This window comes from Osmia lignaria, unplaced genomic scaffold (genome assembly GCF_051020975.1).
Source record: "Osmia lignaria lignaria isolate PbOS001 unplaced genomic scaffold, iyOsmLign1 scaffold0013, whole genome shotgun sequence".
NCBI lineage: Eukaryota > Metazoa > Arthropoda > Insecta > Hymenoptera > Megachilidae > Osmia > Osmia lignaria.
This window is the reverse complement of record NW_027478167.1, coordinates 5,062,386-5,077,264: the sequence shown is the minus strand read 5'-3', so window position 1 is coordinate 5,077,264 and position 14,879 is coordinate 5,062,386.

Sequence of the window (14,879 nt, the reverse complement as noted above, 5' to 3'; positions counted from 1 at the left end):
ATATCTCTGCACTAGTGCGAGCCGCAAATGCCACTTCCAGTTTAGCTGTGCAGAAGAAGAACAACAAGAAGAAGAAATATCTCGAAATATGTCCGTCAGGCACCTTCCCTTGAGATATATCTGCAAATATCTCGGAAACGAAACGAGCTATGGCAAAATGTTAAGAGACCTTTTTTGTAGAGAATTATGTTTCCTACAATTCATGTTCTATGATATTTTTTGATCAGAAGCGTAGTTTTCGAGATATATCGAGATATTTAAAAGTTCCGAAGCCGCACCAACATAATAGAGATCCAGAAACACCGTGGCCCCTTTCTTTGAGATAACTCTGCACTAGTGCGAGCCGCAAATGCCACTTCCAGCTTAGCTGTGCAGAAGAAGAACAACAAGAAGAAGAAATATCTCGAAATATGTCCGTCAGGCCCCTTCCCTTGAGATAAATCTGCAAATATCTCGGAAACGAAGCGAGCTATGGCAAAATGTTAAGAGACGTTTTTTGTAGAGAATTGTGTTTCCTACAATTTATGTTCTATGATATTTTTTGATCAGAAGCGTAGTTTTCGAGATATATCGAGATATTTAAAAGTTCCGAAGCCGCACCAACATAATAGAGATACAGAAACACCGTGGCCCCTTTCTTTGAGATAACTCTGCACTATTGCGAGCTGGAAATGCCACTTCCAGTTTAGCTGTGCAGAAGAAGAACATCAAGAAGAAGAAATATCTCGAAATATGTCCGTCAGGCCCCTTCCCTTGAGATATATCTGCAAATATCTCGGAAACGAAACGAGCTATGGCAAAATGTTAAGAGACCTTTTTTGTAGAGAATTATGTTTCCTACAATTTATGTTATATGATATTTTTTGATCAGAAGCGTAGTTTTCGAGATATATCGAGATATTTAAAAGTTCCGAAGCCGCACCAACATAATAGAGATCCAGAAACACCGTGGCCCCTTTCTTTGAGATAACTCTGCACTAGTGCGAGCCGCAAATGCCACTTCCAGCTTAGCTGTGCAGAAGAAGAACAACAAGAACAAGAAATATCTCGAAATATGTCCGTCAGGCCCCTTCCCTTGAGATAAATCTGCAAATACCTCGAAAACGAAGCGAGCTATGGCAAAATGTTAAGAGACCTTTTTTGTAGAGAATTAAGTTTCCTACTTTCTATGTAGTATGATATTTTTTGATCAGATGCGTAGTTCTCGAGATATATCAAGATATTTAAAAGTTACGAAGCCGCACCAACATAATAGAGATACAGAAACACCGTGGCCCCTTTCTTTGAGATAACTCTGCACTAGTGCGAGCCGCAAATGCCACTTCCAGCTTAGCTGTGCAGAAGAAGAACAACAAGAAGAAGAAATATCTCGAAATATGTCCGTCAGGCCCCTTCCCTTGAGATAAATCTGCCAATATCTCGGAAACGAAGCGAGCTATGGCAAAATGTTAAGAGACCTTTTTTGTAGCGAATTAAGTTTCCTACTTTTCATGTTCTATGATATTTTTTGATCAGATGCGTAGATCTCGAGATATATCAAGATATTTAAAAGTTCCGAAGCTGCACCAACATAATAGAGGTACAGAAACACCGTGGCCGCTTTCTTTGAGATAACTCTGCACTATTGCGAGCTGCAAATGCCACTTCCAGCTTAGATGTGCAGAAGAAGAACAACAAGGAGAAGAAATATCTCGAAATATGTCCGTCAGGCCCCTTCCCTCGAGATATATCTGCAAATATCTCGGAAACGAAACGAGCTATGGCAAAATGTTAAGAGACCTTTTTTGTAGAGAATTATGTTTCCTACAATTTATGTTCTATGATATTTTTTGATCAGAAGCGTAGTTTTCGAGATATATCGAGATATTTAAAAGTTCCGAAGCCGCACCAACATAATAGAGATCCAGAAACACCGTGGCCCCTTTCTTTGAGATAACTCTGCACTAGTGCGAGCCGCAAATGCCACTTCCAGCTTAGCTGTGCAGAAGAAGAACAACAAGAAGAAGAAATATCTCGAAATATGTCCGTCAGGCCCCTTCCCTCGAGATAAATCTGCAAATATCTCGGAAACGAAGCGAGCTATGGCAAAATGTTAAGAGACCTTTGTTGTAGAGAATTAAGTTTCCTACTTTTTATGTTCTATGATATTTTTTGATCAGATGCGTTGTTCTCGAGATATATCAAGATATTTAAAAGTTCCGAAGCCGCACCAACATAATAGAGATACAGAAACACCGTGGCCCCTTTCTTTGAGATAACTCTGCACTATTGCGAGTTGCAAATGCCACTTCCAGCTTAGCTGTGCAGAAGAAGATCAACAAGAAGAAGAAATATCACGAAATATGTCCGTTAGGCCCCTTCCCTTGAGATAAATCTGCAAATATCTCGGAAACGAAGCGAGCTATGGCAAAATGTTAAGAGACCTTTTTTGTAGAGAATTAAGTTTCCTACCTTTTATGTTCTATGATATTTTTTGATCAGATGCGTAGTTCTCGAGATATATCAAGATATTTAAAAGTTCCGAAGCCGCACCAACATAATAGAGATACAGAAACACCGTGGCCCCTTTCTTTGAGATAACTATGCACTATTGCGAGCTGCAAATGCCACTTCCAGCTTAGCTGTGCAGAAGAAGAACAACAAGAAGAAGAAATATCTCGAAATATGTCCGTCAGGCCCCTTCCCTTGAGATAAATCTGCAAATACCTCGAAAACGAAGCGAGCTATGGCAAAATGTTAAGAGACCTTTCTTGTAGAGAATTAAGTTTCCTACTTTTTATGTAGTATGATATTTTTTGATCAGATGCGTAGTTCTCGAGATATATCAAGATATTTAAAAGTTCCGAAGCCGCACCACCATAATAGAGATACAGAAACAACCGTGGCCCCTTTCTCTGAGATAACTCTGCACTACTGCGAGCCGCAAATGCCACTTCCAGCTTAGCTGTGCAGAAGAAGAACAACAAGAAGAAGAAATATCTCGAAATATGTCCGTCAGGCCCCTTCCCTTGAGATATATCTGCAAATATCTCGGAAACGAAACGAGCTATGGCAAAATGTTAAGAGACCTTTTTTGTAGAGAATTATGTTTCCTACAATTTATGTTCTATGATATTTTTTGATCAGAAGCGTAGTTTTCGAGATATATCGAGATATTCAAAAGTTCCGAAGCCGCACCAACATAATAGAGATCCAGAAACACCGTGGCCCCTTTCTCTGAGATAACTCTGCACTACTGCGAGCCGCAAATGCCACTTCCAGCTTAGCTGTGCAGAAGAAGAACAACAAGAAGAAGAAATATCTCGAAATATGTCCGTCAGGCCCCTTCCCTTGAGATATATCTGCAAATATCTCGGAAACGAAACGAGCTATGGCAAAATGTTAAGAGACCTTTTTTGTAGAGAATTAAATTTCCTACTTTTTATGTTCTATGATATTTTTTGATCAGATGCGTTGTTCTCGAGATATATCAAGATATTCAAAAGTTCCGAAGCCGCACCAGCATAATAGAGATACAGAAACACTGTGGCCCCTTTCGTTGAGATAACTCTGCACTATTGCGAGCTGCAAATGCCACTTCCAGCTTAGCTGTGCAGAAGAAGAACAACAAGAAGGAGAAATAACACGAAATATGTCCGTTAGGCCCCTTCCCTTGAGATATATCTGCAAATATCTCGGAAACGAAGCGAGCTATGGCAAAATGTTAAGAGACCTTTTTTGTAGAGAATTAAGTTTCCTACTTTTTATGTTCTATGATATTTTTTGATCAGATGCGTAGTTCTCGAGATATATCAAGATATTTAAAAGTTCCGAAGCCGCACCAACATAATAGAGATACAGAAACACCGTGGCCCCTTTCTTTGCGATAACTCTGCACTATTGCGAGCTGCAAATGCCACTTCCAGCTTAGCTGTGCAGAAGAATAACAACAAGAAGAAGAAATATCTCGAAATATGTCCGTCAGGCCCCTTCCCTTGAGATAAATCTGCAAATATCTCGGAAACGAAGCGAGCTATGGCAAAATGTTAAGAGACCTTTTTTGTAGAGAATTAAGTTTTCTACTTTTTATGTTCCATGATATTTTTTGATCAGATGCGTAGTTCTCGAGATATATCAAGATATTTAAAAGTTCCGAAGCTGCACCAACATAATAGAGATACAGAAACACCGTGGCCCCTTTCTTTGAGATAACTCTGCACTATTGCGAGCTGCAAATGCCACTTCCAGCTTAGCTGTGCAGAAGAAGAACAACAATAAGAAGAAATATCTCGAAATATGTCCGTCAGGCCCCTTCCCTTGAGATAAATCTGCAAATATCTCGGAAACGAAGCGAGCTATGGCAAAATGTTAAGAGACCTTTCTTGTAGAGAATTAAGTTTCCTACTTTTTATGTTCTATGATATTTTTTGATCAGATGCGTAGTTCTCGAGATATATCAAGATATTTAAAAGTTCCGAAGCCGCACCAACATAATAGAGATACAGAAACACCGTGGCCCCTTTCTTTGCGATAACTCTGCACTATTGCGAGCTGCAAATGCCACTTCCAGCTTAGCTGTGCAGAAGAATAACAACAAGAAGAAGAAATATCTCGAAATATGTCCGTCAGGCCCCTTCCCTTGAGATAAATCTGCAAATATCTCGGAAACGAAGCGGGCTATGGCAAAATGTTAAGAGACCTTATTTGTAGAGAATTAAGTTTCCTACTTTTTACGTTCTATGATATTTTTTGATCAGATGCGTAGTTCTCGAGATATATCAAGATATTTAAAAGTTCCGAAGCCGCACCAACATAATAGAGATCCAGAAACACCGTGGCCCCTTTCTTTGAGATAACTCTGCACTAGTGCGAGCCGCAAATGCCACTTCCAGCTTAGCTGTGCAGAAGAAGAACAACAAGAAGAAGAAATATCTCGAAATATGTCCGTCAGGCCCCTTCCCTCGAGATAAATCTGCAAATATCTCGGAAACGAAGCGAGCTATGGCAAAATGTTAAGAGACCTTTGTTGTAGAGAATTAAGTTTCCTACTTTTTATGTTCTATGATATTTTTTGATCAGATGCGTTGTTCTCGAGATATATCAAGATATTTAAAAGTTCCGAAGCCGCACCAACATAATAGAGATACAGAAACACCGTGGCCCCTTTCTTTGAGATAACTCTGCACTATTGCGAGCTGCAAATGCCACTTCCAGCTTAGCTGTGCAGAAGAAGAACAACAAGAAGAAGAAATAACACGAAATATGTCCGTTAGGCCCCTTCCCTTGAGATATATCTGCAAATATCTCGGAAACGAAGCGAGCTATGGCAAAATGTTAAGAGACCTTTTTTGTAGAGAATTAAGTTTCCTACTTTTTATGTTCTATGATATTTTTTGATCAGAAGCGTAGTTTTCGAGATATATCGAGATATTTAAAAGTTCCGAAGCCGCACCAACATAATAGAGATACAGAAACACCGTGGCCCCTTTCTTTGAGATAACTCTGCACTAGTGCGAGCCACAAATGCCACTTCCAGCTTAGCTGTGCAGAAGAAGAACAACAAGAAGAAGAAATATCTCGAAATATGTCCGTCAGGCCCCTTCCCTTGATATAAATCTGCAAATATCTCGGAAACGAAGCGAGCTATGGCAAAATGTTAAGAGACGTTTTTTGTAGAGAATTATGTTTCCTACAATTTATGTTCTATGATGTTTTTTGATCAGAAGCGTAGTTTTCGAGATATATCGAGATATTCAAAAGTTCCGAAGCCGCACCAACATAATAGAGATACAGAAACACCGTGGCCCCTTTCTTTGAGATAACTCTGCACTAGTGCGAGCCGCAAATGCCACTTCCAGCTTAGCTGTGCAGAAGAAGAACAACAAGAAGAAGAAATATCTCGAAATATGTCCGTCAGGCCCCTTCCCTCGAGATAAATCTGCAAATATCTCGGAAACGAAGCGAGCTATGGCAAAATGTTAAGAGACCTTTTTTGTAGGGAATTAAGTTTCCTACTTTTTATGTTCTATGATATTTTTTGATCAGATGCGTAGTTCTCGAGATATATCAAGATACTTAAAAGTTCCGAAGCCGCACCAACATAATAGAGACACAGAAACACCGTGGCCGCTCTCTTTGAGATAACTCTGCACTATTGCGAGCTGCAAATGCCACTTCCAGCTTAGCTGTGCAGTGGAAGAACAACAAGAAGAAGAAATATCTCGAAATATGTCCGTCAGGCCCGTTCCTTTGAGCTGAATCTGCAAATATCTCGGAAACGAAGCGAGCTATGGCAAAATGTTAACAGACGTTTTTTGTAGAGAATTATGTTTCCTACAATTTATGTTCTATGATATTTTTTGATCAGAAGCGTAGTTTTCGAGATATATCGAGATATTTAAAAGTTCCGAAGCCGCACCAACATAATAGAGATACAGAAACACCGTGGCCCCTTTCTTTGAGGTAACTCTGCACTAGTGCGAGCCGCAAATGCCACTTCCAGCTTAGCTGTGCAGAAGAAGGACAACAAGAAGAAGAAATATCTCGAAATATGTCCGTCAGGCCCGTTCCTTTGAGCTGAATCTGCAAATATCTCGGAAACGAAGCGAGCTATGGCAAAATGTTAAGAGACGTTTTTTGTACAGAATTATGTTTCCTACTTTTTATGTTCTATGATATTTCTTGATCAGATGCGCAGTTCTCGAGATATATCAAGATATTTAAAAGTTCCGAAGCCGCACCAACATAATAGAGATACAGAAACACCGTGGCCCCCTACTTTGAGATAACTCTGCACTATTGCGAGCTGCAAATGCCACTTCCAGCTTAGCTGTGCAGAAGAAGGACAACAAGAAGAAGAAATATCTCGAAATATGTCCGTCAGGCCCCTTCCCTTGAGATAAATCTGCAAATATCTCGGAAACGAAGCGAGCTATGGCAAAATGTGAAGAGACCTTTTTTGTAGAGAATTAAGTTTCCTACTTTTTATGTTCTATGATATTTTTTGATCAGATGCGCAGTTCTCGAGATATATCAAGATATTTAAAAGTTCCGAAGCCGCACCAACATAATAGAGATACAGAAACACCGTGGCCCCCTTCTTTGAGATAACTCTGCACTATTGCGAGCTGCAAATGCCACTTCCAGCTTAGCTGTGCAGAAGAAGGACAACAAGAAGAAGAAATATCTCGAAATATGTCCGTCAGGCCCCTTCCCTTGAGATACATCTGCAAATATCTCGGAAACGAAGCGAGCTATGGCAAAATGTTAAGAGACCTTTTTTGTAGAGAATTAAGTTTCCTACTTTTTATGTTCTATGATATTTTTTGATCAGATGCGTAGTTCTCGAGATATATCAAGATATTTAAAAGTTCCGAAGCCGCACCAACATAATAGAGATACAGAAACACCGTGGCCCCTTTCTTTGAGATAACTCTGCACTATTGCGAGCTGCAAATGCCACTTCCAGCTTAGCTGTGCAGAGGAAGAACAACAAGAAGAAGAAGTATCTCGAAATATGTCCGTCAGGCCCGTTCCTTTGAGCTGAATCTGCACATATCTCGGAAACGAAGCGAGCTATGGCAAAATGTTAAGAGACGTTTTTTGTACAGAATTATGTTTCCTACAATTTATGTTCTATGATATTTTTTGATCAGAAGCGTAGTTTTCGAGATATATCGAGATATTTAAAAGTTCCGAAGCCGCACCAACATAATAGAGATACAGAAACACCGTGGCCCCTTTCTTTGAGATAACTCTGCACTAGTGCGAGCCGCAAATGCCACTTCCAGCTTAGCTGTGCAGAAGAAGAACAACAAGAAGAAGAAATATCTCGAAATATGTCCGTCAGGCCCCTTCCCTTGAGATAAATCTGCAAATATCTCGGAAACGAAGCGAGCTATGGCAAAATGTTAAGAGACGTTTTTTGTAGAGAATTATGTTTCCTACAATTTATGTGCTATGATATTTTTTGATCAGAAGCGTAGTTTTCGAGATATATCGAGATATTAAAAAGTTCCGAAGCCGCACCAACATAATAGAGATACAGAAACACCGTGGCCCCTTTCTTTGAGATAACTCTGCACTAGTGCGAGCCGCAAATGCCACTTCCAGCTTAGCTGTGCAGAAGAAGAACAACAAGAAGAAGAAATATCTCGAAACATGTCCGTTAGGCCGCTTCCCTTGAGATAAATGTGCAAATATCTCGGAAACGAAGCGAGCTATGGCAAAATGTTGAGGGACCTTTTTTGTAGAGAATTAAGTTTCCTACTATTTATGTTCTATGATATTTTTTGATCAGATGCGTAGTTCTCGAGATATATCAAGATATTTAAAAGTTCCGAAGCCGCACCAACATAATAGAGACACAGAAACACCGTGGCCCCTCTCTTTGAGATAACTCTGCACTATTGCGAGCTGCAAATGCCACTTCCAGCTTAGCTGTGCAGAGGAAGAACAACAAGAAGAAGAAATATCTCGAAATATGTCCGTCAGGCCCGTTCCTTTGAGCTGAATCTGCAAATATCTCGGAAACGAAGCGAGCTATGGCAAAATGTTAAGAGACGTTTTTTGTAGAGAATTATGTTTCCTACAATTTATGTTCTATGATATTTTTTGATCAGAAGCGTAGTTTTCGAGATATAACGAGATATTTAAAAGTTCCGAAGCCGCACCAACATAATAGAGATACAGAAACACCGTGGCCCCTTTCTTTGAGATAACTCTGCACTAGTGCGAGCCGCAAATGCCACTTCCAGCTTAGCTGTGCAGAAGAAGAACAACAAGAAGAAGAAATATCTCGAAATATGTCCGTCAGGCCCCTTCCCTTGAGATAAATCTGCAAATATCTCGGAAACGAAGCGAGCTATGGCAAAATGTTAAGAGACCTTTTTTGTAGAGAATTAAGTTTCCTACTTTTTATGTTCTATGATATTTTTTGATCAGATGCGTAGTTCTCGAGATATATCAAGATATTTAAAAGTTCCGAAGCCGCACCAACATAATAGAGATACCGAAACACCGTGGCCCCTTTCTTTGAGATTACTCTGCACTATTGCGAGCTGCAAATGCCACTTCCAGCTTAGCTGTGCAGAGGAAGAACAACAAGAAGAAGAAATATCTCGAAATATGTCCGTCAGGCCCCTTCCCTTGAGATAAATCTGCAAATATCTCGGAAACGAAGCGAGCTATGGCAAAATGATAAGAGACCTTTTTTGTAGAGAATTAAGTTTCCTACTTTTTATGTTCTATGATATTTTTTGATCAGATGCGTAGTTCTCGAGATATATCAAGATATTTAAAAGTTCCGAAGCCGCACCAACATAATAGAGATACAGAAACACCGTGGCCCCTTTCTTTCAGATTACTCTGCACTATTGCGAGCTGCAAATGCCACTTCCAGCTTAGCTGTGCAGAAGAAGAACAACAAGAAGAAGAAATATCTCGAAATATGTCCGTCAGGCCCGTTCCTTTGAGCTGAATCTGCAAATATCTCGGAAACGAAGCGAGCTATGGCAAAATGTTTAGAGACGTTTTTTGTAGAGAATTATGTTTCCTACAATTTATGTTCTATGATATTTTTTGATCAGATGCGTAGTTCTCGAGATATATCAAGATATTTAAAAGTTCCGAAGCCGCACCAACATAATAGAGATACAGAAACACCGTGGCCCCTTTCTTTGAGATAACTCTGCACTAGTGCGAGCCGCAAATGCCACTTCCAGCTTAGCTGTGCAGAAGAAGTACAACAAGAAGAAGAAATATCTCGAAATATGTCCGTCAGGCCCCTTCCCTTGAGATAAATCTGCAAATATCTCGGAAACGAAGGGAGCTATGGCAAAATGTTAAGAGACCTTTTTTGTAGAGAATTAAGTTTCCTACTTTTTATGTTCTATGATATTTTTTGATCAGAAGCGTAGTTTTCGAGATATATCGAGATATTTAAAAGTTCCGAAGCCGCACCAACATAATAGAGATACAGAAACACCGTGGCCCCTTTCTTTGAGATAACTCTGCACTAGTGCGAGCCGCAAATGCCACTTCCAGCTTAGCTGTGCAGAAGAAGAACAACAAGAAGAAGAAATATCTCGAAATATGTCCGTCAGGCCCCTTCCCTTGAGATAAATCTGCAAATATCTCGGAAACGAAGCGAGCTATGGCAAAATGTTAAGAGACTTTTTTTGTAGAGAATTAAGTTTCCTACTTTTTATGTTCTATGATATTTTTTGATCAGAAGCGTAGTTTTCGAGATATATCGAGATATTTAAAAGTTCCGAAGCCGCACCAACATAATAGAGATACAGAAACACCGTGGCCCCTTTCTTTGAGATAACTCTGCACTAGTGCGAGCCGCAAATGCCACTTCCAGCTTAGCTGTGCAGAAGAAGAACAACAAGAAGAAGAAATATCTCGAAATATGTCCGTTAGGCCGCTTCCCTTGAGATAAATGTGCAAATATCTCGGAAACGACGCGAGCTATGGCAAAATGTTGAGGGACCTTTTTTGTAGAGAATTAAGTTTCCTACTATTTATGTTCTATGATATTTTTTGATCAGATGCGTAGTTCTCGAGATATATCAAGATATTTAAAAGTTCCGAAGCCGCACCAACATAATAGAGATACAGAAACACCGTGGCCCCTTTCTTTGAGATAACTCTGCACTAGTGCGAGCCGCAAATGCCACTACCAGCTTAGCTGTGCAGAAGAAGAACAACAAGAAGAAGAAATATCTCGAAATATGTCCGTCAGGCCCCTTCCCTTGAGATAAATCTGCAAATATCTCGGAAACGAAGCGAGCTATGGCAAAATGTTAAGAGACCTTTTTTGTAGAGAATTAAGTTTCCTACTTTTTATGTTCTATGATATTTTTTGATCAGATGCGTAGTTCTCGAGATATATCAAGATATTTAAAAGTTCCGAAGCCGCACCAACATAATAGAGATACAGAAACACCGTGGCCCCTTTCTTTGAGATAACTCTGCACTAATGCGAGCCGCAAATGCCACTTCCAGCTTAGCTGTGCAGAAGAAGAACAACAAGAAGAAGAAATATCTCGAAATATGTCCGTCAGGCCCCTTCCCTTGAGATAAATCTGCAAATATCTCGGAAACGAAGCGAGCTATGGCAAAATGATAAGAGACCTTTTTTGTAGAGAATTAAGTTTCCTACTTTTTATGTTCTATGATATTTTTTGATCAGATGCGTAGTTCTCGAGATATATCAAGATATTTAAAAGTTCCGAAGCCGCACCAACATAATAGAGATACAGAAACACCGTGGCCCCTTTCTTTCAGATTACTCTGCACTATTGCGAGCTGCAAATGCCACTTCCAGCTTAGCTGTGCAGAAGAAGAACAACAAGAAGAAGAAATATCTCGAAATATGTCCGTCAGGCCCGTTCCTTTGAGCTGAATCTGCAAATATCTCGGAAACGAAGCGAGCTATGGCAAAATGTTTAGAGACGTTTTTTGTAGAGAATTATGTTTCCTACAATTTATGTTCTATGATATTTTTTGATCAGATGCGTAGTTCTCGAGATATATCAAGATATTTAAAAGTTCCGAAGCCGCACCAACATAATAGAGATACAGAAACACCGTGGCCCCTTTCTTTGAGATAACTCTGCACTAGTGCGAGCCGCAAATGCCACTTCCAGCTTAGCTGTGCAGAAGAAGAACAACAAGAAGAAGAAATATCTCGAAATATGTCCGTCAGGCCCCTTCCCTTGAGATAAATCTGCAAATATCTCGGAAACGAAGCGAGCTATGGCAAAATGTTAAGAGACGTTTTTTGTAGAGAATTATGTTTCCTACAATTTATGTGCTATGATATTTTTTGATCAGAAGCGTAGTTTTCGAGATATATCGAGATATTAAAAAGTTCCGAAGCCGCACCAACATAATAGAGATACAGAAACACCGTGGCCCCTTTCTTTGAGATAACTCTGCACTAGTGCGAGCCGCAAATGCCACTTCCAGCTTAGCTGTGCAGAAGAAGAACAACAAGAAGAAGAAATATCTCGAAACATGTCCGTTAGGCCGCTTCCCTTGAGATAAATGTGCAAATATCTCGGAAACGAAGCGAGCTATGGCAAAATGTTGAGGGACCTTTTTTGTAGAGAATTAAGTTTCCTACTATTTATGTTCTATGATATTTTTTGATCAGATGCGTAGTTCTCGAGATATATCAAGATATTTAAAAGTTCCGAAGCCGCACCAACATAATAGAGACACAGAAACACCGTGGCCCCTCTCTTTGAGATAACTCTGCACTATTGCGAGCCGCAAATGCCACTTCCAGCTTAGCTGTGCAGAAGAAGAACAACAAGAAGAAGAAATATCTCGAAATATGTCCGTCAGGCCCCTTCCCTTGAGATAAATCTGCAAATATCTCGGAAACGAAGCGAGCTATGGCAAAATGTTAAGAGACCTTTTTTGTAGAGAATTAAGTTTCCTACTTTTTATGTTCTATGATATTTTTTGATCAGATGCGTAGTTCTCGAGATATATCAAGATATTTAAAAGTTCCGAAGCCGCACCAACATAATAGAGATACCGAAACACCGTGGCCCCTTTCTTTGAGATTACTCTGCACTATTGCGAGCTGCAAATGCCACTTCCAGCTTAGCTGTGCAGAGGAAGAACAACAAGAAGAAGAAATATCTCGAAATATGTCCGTCAGGCCCCTTCCCTTGAGATAAATCTGCAAATATCTCGGAAACGAAGCGAGCTATGGCAAAATGTTAAGAGACCTTTTTTGTAGAGAATTAAGTTTCCTACTTTTTATGTTCTATGATATTTTTTGATCAGATGCGTAGTTCTCGAGATATATCAAGATATTTAAAAGTTCCGAAGCCGCACCAACATAATAGAGATACAGAAACACCGTGGCCCCTTCCTTTCAGATTACTCTGCACTATTGCGAGCTGCAAATGCCACTTCCAGCTTAGCTGTGCAGAAGAAGAACAACAAGAAGAAGAAATATCTCGAAATATGTCCGTCAGGCCCCTTCCCTTGAGATAAATGTGCAAATATCTCGGAAACGACGCGAGCTATGGCAAAATGTTGAGGGACCTTTTTTGTAGAGAATTAAGTTTCCTACTTTTTATGTTCTATGATATTTTTTGATCAGATGCGTAGTTCTCGAGATATATCAAGATATTTAAAAGTTCCGAAGCCGCACCAACATAATAGAGATACCGAAACACCGTGGCCCCTTTCTTTGAGATTACTCTGCACTATTGCGAGCCGCAAATGCCACTTCCAGCTTAGCTGTGCAGAAGAAGTACAACAAGAAGAAGAAATATCTCGAAATATGTCCGTCAGGCCCCTTCCCTTGAGATAAATCTGCAAATATCTCGGAAACGAAGGGAGCTATGGCAAAATGTTAAGAGACCTTTTTTGTAGAGAATTAAGTTTCCTACTTTTTATGTTCTATGATATTTTTTGATCAGAAGCGTAGTTTTCGAGATATATCGAGATATTTAAAAGTTCCGAAGCCGCACCAACATAATAGAGATACAGAAACACCGTGGCCCCTTTCTTTGAGATAACTCTGCACTAGTGCGAGCCGCAAATGCCACTTCCAGCTTAGCTGTGCAGAAGAAGAACAACAAGAAGAAGAAATATCTCGAAATATGTCCGTCAGGCCCCTTCCCTTGAGATAAATCTGCAAATATCTCGGAAACGAAGCGAGCTATGGCAAAATGTTAAGAGACCTTTTTTGTAGAGAATTAAGTTTCCTACTTTTTATGTTCTATGATATTTTTTGATCAGATGCGTAGTTTTCGAGATATATCGAGATATTTAAAAGTTCCGAAGCCGCACCAACATAATAGAGATACAGAAACACCGTGGCCCCTTTCTTTGAGATAACTCTGCACTAGTGCGAGCCGCAAATGCCACTTCCAGCTTAGCTGTGCAGAAGAAGAACAACAAGAAGAAGAAATATCTCGAAATATGTCCGTTAGGCCGCTTCCCTTGAGATAAATGTGCAAATATCTCGGAAACGACGCGAGCTATGGCAAAATGTTGAGGGACCTTTTTTGTAGAGAATTAAGTTTCCTACTATTTATGTTCTATGATATTTTTTGATCAGATGCGTAGTTCTCGAGATATATCAAGATATTTAAAAGTTCCGAAGCCGCACCAACATAATAGAGATACAGAAACACCGTGGCCCCTTTCTTTGAGTTAACTCTGCACTAGTGCGAGCCGCAAATGCCACTACCAGCTTAGCTGTGCAGAAGAAGAACAACAAGAAGAAGAAATATCTCGAAATATGTCCGTCAGGCCCCTTCCCTTGAGATAAATCTGCAAATATCTCGGAAACGAAGCGAGCTATGGCAAAATGTTAAGAGACCTTTTTTGTAGAGAATTAAGTTTCCTACTTTTTATGTTCTATGATATTTTTTGATCAGATGCGTAGTTCTCGAGATATATCAAGATATTTAAAAGTTCCGAAGCCGCACCAACATAATAGAGATACAGAAACACCGTGGCCCCTTTCTTTGAGATAACTCTGCACTAATGCGAGCCGCAAATGCCACTTCCAGCTTAGCTGTGCAGAAGAAGAACAACAAGAAGAAGAAATATCTCGAAATATGTCCGTCAGGCCCCTTCCCTTGAGATAAATCTGCAAATATCTCGGAAACGAAGCGAGCTATGGCAAAATGATAAGAGACCTTTCTTGTAGAGAATTAAGTTTCCTACTTTTTATGTTCTATGATATTTTTTGATCAGATGCGTAGTTCTCGAGATATATCAAGATATTTAAAAGTTCCGAAGCCGCACCAACATAATAGAGATACAGAAACACCGTGGCCCCTTTCTTTCAGATTACTCTGCACTATTGCGAGCTGCAAATGCCACTTCCAGCTTAGCTGTGCAGAAGAAGAACAACA